Genomic DNA, 11,329 nt, shown 5'->3' with positions numbered 1-11,329 from the left:
CGATAAGTAGGACGCCTGACTTGGGGGGAGACTCCGTTTCCTTGTCGTCACGCCCTAGTTCCACCTTCTGGCCTAGACTCCCTCAGATGAAAAGCCCTCACCCGCCCTCCCTGTAGGGTGTTGTGCGGCAGGCCAGGGCCCTCTGGAGACCAGAGCCAGCCTCCCTGGCGCCCCTGCCAGAGGTGGCCGTTTTCTCTACCTCGCTGGCAGCTGCTGACCACTGAGCCACTCCGCGCAAAGGACTAGGGCAAAGAACTGCGGAAACCACGACCAAGTTCGGAGCCTGAAAATTCCTCCGGAGGCTGGGAGGAGAAACCTGGACTGGCCCGATGGTGCATTGCATAAGCCGTGTGTTCGCAGCGCCCCGCTGATGCGCGGGGCCCGGTGCCTCCCGAATTGCGCAACGCTGACGCAGAGAGGCCCTCCCTAAGTGTTGCAACATGACTCCACATCTTTATCAAAAATGTGAAGCATCCACCCAGCACATACTTAGAAAACACTAAAGCTCTTCTCCACCAGGTGGTTAAGGCTGCTTGATCCGGCTGACAGGAGAGAAGCCGCGCAGGGGGCAGGACTTACTGTAGCTCTTGGCCCACGGAGCTGAACACTCAGTACCTTGTGCCCCACTAGCCTTGGGCAGCGGCGGCCTCTGATAAAATGTCCTATTTTTTTTTGTTTGTTTGTTTTTCCTGGCAGCGTCATTTTGGGTTATAAAGGGCTCATTATTTCCATCCCATAGATCCATTCTTGCCGCTATTACATTCTCTTCTTGCTTTCGGAAATAAGCGAGAGATTGGTAAAATCATCACTGACGTGCCCTGTTTGTTCTGACCTTGAGCAGAGGCCGAATTTCCACATGGCTCATGCCGTCTACACTCACTGCCCCCTGGGAGAGATCGGCTGGAAAGGACTCCCCCAAAGCAGGGGATCTAATTCTATTTACACTAACGCACCCGCTGCCGTTAAATGCCAGCAAGTGGCCTGGACTTTCGCTCGCTCCAGTCCTGCAACCTTTACAGAGGACTATTGGGCAATCGTCAGAGGTTATAAAGTTGGAACGGCGTTCCCCTTGGATAGGTCGTTTTGCCCTACAGGACAGCTTAGAGGCAAATTTTATGAAGTATCAAGTAGCTGACTGAAAGCAGTATAAATAACGAAGGAGCATATGATAAAACCCAGAGCGGAACGCGCTCACGACAGGCGGAATGTGTCCGGGGAGCAGGGAACGCGCTTACTGTTATCAGCACCTGCGTGGAGCCGTGCACCCAGACACCATCCAGGAAAGGCACTGAACCGTGGACATGGTTATTAAGAGTCAATCTTAGAAAAATTATTCTATCCTTACTTTTGGCCACACAGTGGCCACACAGTGAACCCTGGGAGGGAACCTGCAGAGAGGCTGGCTGTGTTTAAGCATCATTTGCCAGTAGAGACTGATCTTTATAATGTAAACATCCTGAATTTGTCCAGGTCAGAGCCAGGGAACAAGCTTGCAAGCATGGTTTATAGTGGAGATAAACTGTGAGCGGTCACCATCGGGCAAAAGGAACCCCCAAATTAAGAATTTTTCAGGGGAAACATGGAAAGAGTTTTAATTCGGGGTTGTTTTCTTTCATTGTTCCCTATCTTCATTTTAGGAGGCATCACGGTATAAACCCTGTTTTAATGAGACTGATCAGGCCACAGCTGATTGGGTTATGAGAGGCCATTGAGCTCTCCAAAGCCAGTTTCCTAAACCAGCTGCTTTGTTAGACCTGTCCCCAGTGGCTAGAGCTGTTGACATTCTATAAGATAATCTTGTGTTCTTACAAGAGTGGGAGGAAGTTCTGGGAAGGAATGGTGTTAAGTTTGATGTAGAATGGAATTTAGTGAATATTTCCACTCAGAGACAACAAATTTCAAAGGCATCCCTCGTCCTGTCTGAGTGCAGCTTCCAGGATCCCTTATAAGGGAAGACTTGGGCTTCATTAGGATCTAAATCGCTGAACTACTTTGAAGGGTGGCAGTATTGTGAGTGTCAGACTTCTTTGAAGACAACAGCTCCCTGAATATATCAATTCTTATATATGTTTATTAAAAATCACACTTTGTGGGGCACCTGGCTGGTTTAGTCAGAAAAGTGTGGGACGCTTGATCTTGGGGTTGTGAGTTCAAGCCTCACATTGGGTGTAGCGATTACTAAAAAAAAAATTAAGAAGTAAAATTAAAAATCATACTTTGTGTCCAAAACTGAGATCAGAAGAGCTGAATGTTTTCAGAGGCCAGAGTGACCATGACGTGTTGCAGTCAAGAAATGCTTTGGGGCGCCTGGGTGGCTCAGTGGGTTAAAGCCTCTGCCTTCGGCTCAGGTCATGATCCCAGGGTCCTGGGATCGAGCCCCACATCGGGCTCTGGGCTCTGCGGGGAGCCTGCTTCCCCCTCTCTATCTGCCTGCCTCTCCGCCTACTTGTGATCTCTGTCTGTCAAATAAATAAATAAAATCTTTAAAAAAAAAAAAAAGAAAAGAAATGCTTCACAGAGGGTGTGGAGCATGGATATCCTTTCCTCAGACTCACCTTCACTCCTGCAAAGACTGTTAGCTCCCTACATTATATTTATTTTCTATTTCTCCTTAATGAACGGACTCTAATGTGGCAATATGTCTGGTTAAAAGACTACACTTCCCAGCCTTCCTTGCGGCGGGGATGGCCAATGATCTAAGGAGCTCTTGGGAGATGGACAGGGTTGCCCAATAAAATGCAGTATGCCCGGGTTAAATTTGAATTCCAGATAGACAAAGAATAATTTTTAATATAAGTATATTCACATAATGTATAGCCATTTTATTGGCCAAATCTGGCAACTCTGTGGGTGGATACTCCTTTTGTCTTTTTCCTCCGTTCTCTTCTTTCCTGGGACATGGATGGCATGGCTGAGATTTCAGCCGCTGTGTTGGATCATGAGGTTAAGGATGGCAAAAAGAAAGATAGAACTTGGGTCTCTAAAACTCCGATACCTTCAGACTTTCTTTATATGTGAGAATAAACCACTGATTTGCTTTAGCCCCTCCTAGTTCCTGTTGTTTGCATCCAATTGCTATTCCTAACTGACACAGTCAAAATAAAGAGTGTGCTTTAGTGAAGTCTGTTTACCGTATCACCTTAGGTTTTGCCTTTAATGTAACATGAACCACTCTACTTTTACTTACTGTATTTTTTTAAAAAAGATTTTATTTATTTCTTTGACAAAGAGAGAATAGGCAGAAGGAGCAGCAGAGGGAGAAAGAGAAAGAGGTCCCCTGCTGAGCAGGGGGCCCAATGCGGGGCTGGTTCCTAGGACCCTAGGATTATGACCGGAGCCAAAGGCAGGAGCTTAACCTGCTGAGTCTCCCAGGCACCCTTTACTTACTATATCTTTTAAGGACCCTAAGAGGGATGGATGATGTTCCCTCTACCCTTTGAAATAACAGTCTGTAGCATGAGTTTTTACAGTGTGTTATTGCCTGACTTTTTTCAAACAGCATTTAGGTATTTTGAGTAATTGCTTTAGATGAGTAATAATAATAGTATTTCTAACATGGAGCAGTTCTTATCTGCACAGAGGCTGGGCCTGAAAAGTCAAGTCCTGGGAAAAGGTGCTGCAAAACTGGAGAACCATCCTCCCAAACATTAAAAGTCATGATACGCCTGGGTGGCTCAGTTGGTTAAGCAGCGGCCTTCGGCTCAGGTCATGATCCCAGCGTCCGGGATCGAGTCCCACATTGGGCTCCTTGCTCATCAGGGAGCCTGCTTCTCCCTCTGCCTCTGCCTGCCATTCTGTCTGCCTGTGCTCACTCTCACTCTCTCTCTCTCTCTGATAAATAAATAAAATCTTAAAATATATATATATATATATAAAAGTCATAATTCCATTTTGGTAGTTCACTTCGAGAAAGTTTTCTTTTGTAGTAAGTCTTCATTAGTCCTCTGTTGACAGCTTCCCTTTTGTGCTGACAGATTAGCCAGGGATCATCATGGGCATAGGGGAAGCTAGTTTGCCAAGCTCCATCAGTAATTCAGAAATCATGTAAAAACCGCCCGCCTTCAGCTTTGGGAGCCACTGGGAGGCATTTTGGAAAATGGAGGGGGTCGCAGAATTGGCCTCTTTGAATGGAACCTTAAGCTACCTGCCTTAGTCCAGGTGATCACGCAGGGGAAAAGAACTTCCCTGGGCTGTGAACTGTATAAATACTTGCCCTCCATTTTCCAGTGGAGTCTTTCGAAGGTTAGGTCGTAAATAGTAAATAATCAACCAAGATTTCTCAGATTGGCTGCATTTACCTTTCCCTGAAAAAAAATTTTTCCCCATGAAGATGAAGCGACTTTGGAACGAGAGCAGAATTTCCTTTTAGGCGTCTCAGCTTCCAACATTCAGAGAACAAGATCAGGCCTGGCCTGGCTGGCGGAGACTGCCTGGGGCAGACAGCGAGACCGGCCGAGTGGGAGAGGCGAGGTGAGTTAGAATTTAACCGAAGGGAGGAGACAAAAACTCCCATTCGCTTTCTACGTTCGCCTCTAGGCCTCTCAGCAAGTCCATCAGCAAGAAAGTGAGGAGAGGAGTCTTGTCCCTTGTCCATCATGGCCAGAAAGGCGGGTTGGAGGGGGCGGGGGGGGGGGGCAGGGGGAGCTGGATGCAGGGCTCTATCCCAGGACTCTGGGATTATGACCTGAGCTGAAGGCAGAGGCTTTAACCCACTGAGTCACCCAGGCACCCCCAAATTCGGAGCTTTTAAAAAGCTGGGTCCAGATAGTTTGACTTTTATTATCATTCACCGCTTCTCTCCTCTCTCCAGGCTTTCCTGGGCTCAGGCTCCTCCAGCATGTGGGGCAGGGATAGGGGAGGGAGGGGGGGGTCTGACCCGACTGAACTGCCCACCCACATCTGTGGTTCTCTCACCACTGCTGGTGTGTGTCTTGGGCTAACACTGCCGGCATGTTGGTCCCCCTGTGTGGTCAGGAGCCCAAGGGCTGTTGGCACATTGTGGGATCTGGGAGGCCCCTGTGGGGCTCCTGGCTGACCTAGCCCTGGGGGATGTAGTCTAGGCCACAGCTCCTACCATGGTTGTTGCCCGCCCTGCTCTGCTTGTTAGACCATGACTCTGTTTCTCCAGCATCTAGAGACTTGTTTCCATGCTTGTGCATAATTTCACTGGTATTTGAACCATGTTCCAAGAATGCGATTTTCACCGTATAGATGCTGAGAGCTCCCTTAGGTGTCTACTCCTGGCTGAGACAGAGTATAATTAAATAATGGCATGAGGGGGCTACATTGTCCTCTTGATTTAATCCCAGTGATTTGTGTGTCTTTTCACTAGTTCAGATTCAAAGTCCTTTATTAAAAATAAGGTAGCTCATATAGTAACCAGTTTATTTATATATATATAATTTTTCTGTAGTATTTATTATTGATTTTTCCATATTATTATTAATATAATTAATGTATGTTAACATGTTATTTGAAACTTATATTTCCATTAGAGAAAGAATTGTTTAACACATTTTAAGTAAAAAATGTTTTATTGGCTATTTGTTATCTATATCTATTATATATTATATACAATATGTATTTTATATCTATATATAATACATATATTTGATTTAAATATTTATATGTTAATAAAGTCATTTTCACTTAAAACTTATTAAAGGAAAGAGCTCTTGCTGTGACAGAAGACTCTAGTTGTCCATCTCACAGTGTCTCTATTTTATTTATTTATTTATTAAAAGATTTTATTTATTTATAGTCAGAGAGGCAGGCAGAACAGGCTCCCTGCGGAGCAGAGAGCCCTATGTGGGGCTCGATCCCAGGACCCTTGGGATCATGACCTAAGCTGAAGGCAGAGGCTTTAACCCACTGAGCCACCCAGGCACCCCTGTGTCTCTATTTTAAATAGAAATATTTAAACATCTGGAACAATGATGGATCCCTTCTCTAAATATTCTAGTGCTTTAATTTTTTTTTTTTATTACAATATAACTTATGTAAAGTTCACAAATTTTAAGTGTTCAGCTTAATGGAATTCTATATCCATGTACTGTTAAGTATATACATTTGAAATATTTTCTGTTGTACACACAGCTATCCCTTTCTTATGTCGATTTTCATTTCTACCCTTCAACTCTCTGATAAAAAAAAAAAAAAAAAAAAAAAGCGCCCTGAGGAGCAAAAGGTGAGACTAAAGAGAAGAAGAGAATGAATATTGATGGGATGCAACCAACCCTGTGGTGGCTGTCCTTGCTTGGCTCCTCACACAGATGACCCAGTTAAATACTTAGACAAATGCAGTGGGGTCCATCATGTTATCCCTTTTTAAAGATGAGGAAATTGGGCCTCAGAGTGGCTTAGTAATTTGTCTGTGGTCTTAACAGTTCGATAGAATTTGAAACTAGATCTTTCGTACCAAAGGTTTATTTGTTCTTTTAGACAGTTCCCGAGAAGCCGTGACATCCTTATCTCTTAACTTGAGCTTCCCCAAAAGCTGAAACTGAGATATTTGATTTGAAAAGTGATCCCAAAGACAAGTGGAGAACAAGGGACGTGTGACAGGGAGGGAGGGAAAACCAATACAAGGATGTGTTATTGGTTTGACCACTGTTGTAGAAAACTTCAGTTCTATATCCCTGGAATCATCTCAGGAGCCTTATGAATTGCGTCTCAAAAATGCCTGCCTGGGGGCACCTGTTGGCTAAACGTCAGACTGTTGGTTTCAGCTCAAGCCCGGCATCAGGCTTGGCCCTCAGCAGGAGTCTGCTTGGGATTCTCCCTCCCTCTCCCTCTGCCCCTCCCACTTGTGCTCTCTCTCTGTCTCTGTCTCTCTCTCTCTAAAATAAATAAATAAATCTTTAAAAATAATGCCTGCCTGGAAGACGTAAGAGGAAAGTACCTCTTCATTTGCTTCGGTTATCTATTGGTCAAACGTGGTCCCAGTGGCATCCTGACTTCTAGGTTGGAATGTGTTAGTGTTAAGAGGGTTTCCCTAAGTATAATGCACTTTGCATAAAAGAATACCTGGGAGGGGCTGCAAAAGGCATGTGGGGGGGCCCAGGGAGGACACAATCAGATTACATCCATGGACAAAGACCATATGGAACTTGGTGCCATAGCAGGGCCTGCAGGGGGAGATAGGCCTGAGAGGTTGTTAAGTGATGTGTGACAGGTAGCCAATGCACATACCCAGAATGTTTTGATAGTGTACACTGAGATTGGGAAACAGTTTTCTCCTAACATGCCTCTCTTCTCCTTGCAGAGATTTCAGCCTAAACCCAGGCCTATTCTTCTGCTGGAGTTCATGTCCAGGCATGTTTAGAAAATTAATGGAGCAGATCTGATTGAGTCTGTTTCTATGCACCAATATGCAAGAGTTCTTTGCTCTTTTCCTGAAGGAAAAGGGAAGAGATTTTTTGTGTGTGTGTAAGGCCCTTGAAAGAGATGTGACAGAGATGGAAGGAACTGGGTGGTAGCTGTCCCACAACAGGGTCTGAACTCTATGGCAAAAGGGCTCAGGCCTGAAGGGCAGGGTGTGATTTAGGAAGGATTCAATCCATTGATACCCAGTAGAACAAAATCTTTAAAGGGCCCTGTGACAGAGTGCGATAATGAAGTAGGGGAGTAGGACATTCTTTCCACTTCTGATGGCTCCACTGGGAAGTTTAAATGTTTACAAGGCAATAAACACAGTTTGGGTGCTTCCAAGAATGCTGTTCCATGTGCCCCAATTGCTCCATATATTTAGGGACTGAGGAACTTCTTTAGGGATGTTAGTAGCTGTCATAATTGGGGTGGGACTCAGAATCTGAACCAGCCTCCAGAGATAGCACAGGGGTGGTCCAGCCAGTGGGCAACAGGAAAAAGGCGTGACAAGTTAGCAGAGTTCGGTATCCGGCTGCAGACAGCTCTCGTACAGGTAGGTAGCTATTGAATGAAAGAGTGGAGACTAGTCATGCTCCTTAGTAAGGGGATTATACCAGGAGAGAATAAAGTAATATCCTAGGCCCAGAGGAAATGGTACGTAGAGCAGGAATCCAAGATATAGCTCAGGAAGGCATGGGGAGGAGCCAAGTAGAGTCTCAAAGGGATGTAATTATAAGGCTGGGGCTAAATTCAGTTACTGACAATAGCAAGCCTTGAGACTGGCTGGCCTGAGGCTGACTAAGCCCGAGGCTCCGTTTAGTTCCTCTTCCTGGAGTTTGTCTGGAAGCCTGGAGGGAGGTAAAGAGGCTGTTTACCAGTTAAACAGGCAAGTGGACGCCAGGGCAGTGAGTCAAGCAGGTCTTCACTGTTGAATTATCAATAGGCTCTGTGTGTCTGAATCCCAACAAGGAAGCAAGGCCCAAATGGTCAAAGCCTATTTGTAACAGGCCTTAGAAGACTATGTTGTTTTTGCCCATTTAGTACTTTTCTGTTCTGCCAACAGAACTACTTTTTAATGGAGAGCCCTCAGACCCGCAACTTTCAGAGAAGTGAGTGTGTGACCTCAGCTCAGTCAGTCAGCACACTTCATTCCCTTGACTTGGGGAAAGGCAGGAAACCTAGAAGGGCCCATCAGATTCCTCCTTGTGATCTGACATTGAGGAGCTTATAGAACTCTCTTCTGTCTTGAAATCACAAGCTGCAAAGATGTTGTAGACTTGGGATGCCTGGGTGGCTCAGTCGGTTAAGTGTCTAACTCTTGATTTCAGCTTATGTCTTGCTTTCAGGATCTCAGGGTTGTGAGTTCAAGTCCCACATTGGGCTCTGAGCTGGGTGTGGAGTCTACTTTAAAAAAAAAAAAAAGGTGTTGTACACTAGAGTAGTTTTCCGTCAGTTTTCCTTGATGTATGGGGAAAGTCATCTGCATTAAGGGAGAATGAATCCAACATTAAGAGAGAATTAGGAAGGAAGAGAGATGAGAGATGGTCTTAAAGACATTCCTTGGGCCTTGAATCCAGCAATGCCTGAAGCAGAAGCCATCCATGCTCTTTCATGGGCCAGTAAGTTCTCTTTTACATAAGCCAGTTTTAAGCCAATTTCAGCTGGGGTTCTGCCATTTGCCAGGTAAGGGAATCAGACACTTGTTTGTTTATTGCTTTAGAGGAGCACGTCTGTTGCTTCCATCCTTAGTTATCTTGCAATGATAGTTTGGACTGAAAATACTTGCTCAAGTCTGGCCTCCATTGTTCTTCATGAGAACACACTGACCACTTGGACAAGCACAGAGCTGGTGTTCCCTGCCTGGCAAAATCTTGGTGATGTCAAACCTATGCCATTCTCCAGCTTTGCTTTTGACATTTACTTGGTCTTTGGAGCTCGTTCCTTCCTCTTTCCCCGGGGTCTTCTCTGACTGTGGGTAGAATCATCAGTAGATTTCCACTTTGAATCTTCCTTTTTGGCAGTGAGTTTCAAACCTATAACTCAGATCTAACTTTTCTCCTAAGACCAGAAATGTGTTTCAAATTCCTATTTGTGCGTTCGGTGATCAACTCATGCTCAACAAGTCTGAAACAGAGCTCAGCAGTGTCCTGTTACCACAGATGATAACCACCATTTTACCAGTCTTCTGCCCCTGACAATCCTCAAATTACTGGGGCCACTCTTCTTTCTCTTGTCGTCCACATGTACTGTGTCATGGTGCCTGATCTCTTCCCATCACAATGTCTGCATGTGCCAGGAGCTATAGGAGGTGCTCATGGGATGAGTTTGCATTCTACTAGAGGAACAACTCAAGGCAGAAAGTGCTAAATGCCACAACAGCAGGGGCAGAGAGAAAGGATTAAGGGGGCTTGATAGAAGTCATGCCTGCCATTAGGCATCAGGAAAGTCACAGAAAAGTTTCCATAGTCCATGAAGGGAGAAGGGCATCAGGGGAAAAGGGAGCCAGGAGAGCAACTGACTGAAGTGCTCTTGGGTTGGCAGCTTCAGTTCACTAGGGCATCAAAAAGCCAATTCCAGCCCTGTTTTGCCTTGTTTTCACATACTGTGGAATTAGAAAACGGAAACACCAGTTTTCCCAGCTTCCCTTGCAGCTATGCATTACCAATTTCCAGCCAAAGAGAGTAAAGAGAGTGTAAGCTGGTGGATGTCAAAGGAAAACATTTAAACATTAAAACATTTAAACAGTGGGCTGGGTGTGCTTGCATGCTCTCCTTGGGCTTCCTGTCTTTTCTTCTTCCTACTTAGGCATGCACACAATTCCCTGTGGGCATATCAGCCATCCTGGCACCATTAGGCCCCACCCCCCCCCCACAAGAATGAGGATATGTTTTGAGGATGGCAGAGGAGAAAGATCCCGGTTCCTTGATAACATCCCCTGGTTCCAGGGACGCCCCGGACTGCTTTCCTTCGCATGCCTTGCGTGTGGGGAAAAAAAATCCCTATTTGAGTAAAAACTACTGGTAGTCAGATTTTCTATTGCTTGCCACTGAATGAAGTGCTAAGCTGTATAAATCCATGTGTTAGAAATACTGAATGCCCTTCTGGGAAAATTGAAGTTTATTCGTAAGCAAGAAAGATGCAGAAACCTCTTTACATAGAAATGAGGGGGATGCCATTTGCTGTTCACTGTCCATGACCTTCAAAGTTCTGTTAGTGTCCCTCTAGTCATGGAAGCTTCAGGCTCTTGTCTTGGCTTCCTTTATCCTCAGTCCTGTTGGCAGCTATCAAGGAAGTATAGCTTAGAGGCATGTATGGTTACCGATTCTTCAGGGATTTATATGATGTGTCCCCAGTAGGCCAGGAAGGGCCTTGCAGATACTGGTCATATTTTGTACCTTCTCTCTCTTTTGAAGTGCCCAGGTGGAGAGAAGCACACAGTGGTTCAGTGCTCAGGAACTAGTCTTGGGTTTGAATCTTGGCTACATCATGGTATATCTATAGATGTTTGGCAAATCTTTACCTCTTGAGGCCTCAATTTCCTTATCTAGAAAACTAAGATTGATAGTAGAACTTGCCTCACAGGGTACCTGTGAGACTCAAATGAACTATTGTCATGAATTCCTTAACATAATGTCAGCCATCATTACCTATGTCACTGATGAGGGGTACTAATGACCTCCCTGTATCCATGTGTTTTCCAATGTGACTCTTCCCATCATGAAGTGGACTCTGTTTCCCCACCCTTGAATCTGGGCTGGACTTATGGCATTCTTTGGCCAATAGAATGTGGCAGAAGATACTGTGCTAATTCTTAGTCTAGGTGTCAAGAAGATTGGCATATTTCACTCTCTCAGGACTCCCACATTTGCCATAAAGAATACACTCAGGAGAGCACCAGGGTGGCTCAGTGGGTTAAAGCATCTGCCTTCAGCTCAGGTCATGATCTCGGGGTCCTGGGATT

The 11,329-nt window shown here is 45.2% G+C and overlaps 1 long non-coding RNA gene across 1 annotated transcript in view; it reads left to right on the top strand.

Annotated features, from left to right (window-relative positions):
• The first annotated feature begins 3,831 nt into the window (after positions 1–3,831).
• LOC131839262 (uncharacterized) overlaps positions 3,832–11,329 on the top strand; it is a 90,967-nt gene continuing 83,469 nt past the window's right edge. The window contains exon 1 of the long non-coding RNA XR_009356890.1: positions 3,832–4,470. This is a non-coding gene — a long non-coding RNA (uncharacterized LOC131839262). The remainder of the gene's footprint in view (positions 4,471–11,329) is intronic.

Source organism: Mustela lutreola, chromosome 8 (genome assembly GCF_030435805.1).
Source record: "Mustela lutreola isolate mMusLut2 chromosome 8, mMusLut2.pri, whole genome shotgun sequence".
In the NCBI taxonomy this organism is placed as follows: Eukaryota; Metazoa; Chordata; class Mammalia; order Carnivora; family Mustelidae; genus Mustela; species Mustela lutreola.
The sequence above is the reverse complement of the archived record's forward strand: the minus strand, read 5'-3'. Positions and strand labels throughout refer to the sequence as shown.